General features: G+C 41.0%; 1 non-coding gene across 1 annotated transcript; it reads left to right on the top strand.

The window, feature by feature from the left end:
- Nucleotides 1–269: 269 nt before the first annotated feature.
- LOC112793420 (small nucleolar RNA R71) lies at nt 270–377 on the top strand. Its single transcript, XR_003198112.1, has one exon. It is a non-coding gene; the product is annotated as a small nucleolar RNA R71 (small nucleolar RNA).
- The last annotated feature ends 206 nt before the right edge of the window (nt 378–583 follow it).

Consider the following 583-nt stretch of genomic DNA (forward strand, 5'->3'; position numbering starts at 1 on the left):
TTGACTTGTTGGGTCAATATTTTATTCTGAGCCAGTATGGCATTCAGAGTGTCAATCTCAAGAACTCCTTTCTTCTGACTAGTCCCATTGTTCACAGGATTTCTTTCAGAAGTGTACATGAATTGGTTATTTGCAACCATTTCAATTAGTTCTTGAGCTTCTGCAGGCGTCTTCTTCAGATGAAGAGATCCTCCAGCAGAGCTATCCAAAGACATCTTGGATAGTTCAGAGAGACCATCATAGAAAATACCTATGATGCTCCATTCAGAAAGCATGTCAGAAGGACATTTTCTGATTAATTGTTTGTAGCTTTCCCAAGCTTCATAGAGGGATTCACCATCCTTCTGTCTGAAGGTTTGGACTTCCACTCTAAGCTTACTCAATTTTTGAGGTGGAAAGAACTTTGCCAAGAAGGCATTGACTAGCTTTTCCCAAGAGTCCAGGCTTTCTTTAGGTTGTGAGTCCAACCATGTCCTAGCTCTGTCTCTTACAGCAAAAGGGAATAGCATAAGTCTATAGACCTCAGGGTCTACCCCATTAGTCTTGACAGTGTCACAGATTTGCAAGAACTCAGCTAAAAACT

Source organism: Arachis hypogaea, chromosome 3 (assembly GCF_003086295.3).
Source record: "Arachis hypogaea cultivar Tifrunner chromosome 3, arahy.Tifrunner.gnm2.J5K5, whole genome shotgun sequence".
NCBI classification, from domain to species: Eukaryota; Viridiplantae; Streptophyta; class Magnoliopsida; order Fabales; family Fabaceae; genus Arachis; species Arachis hypogaea.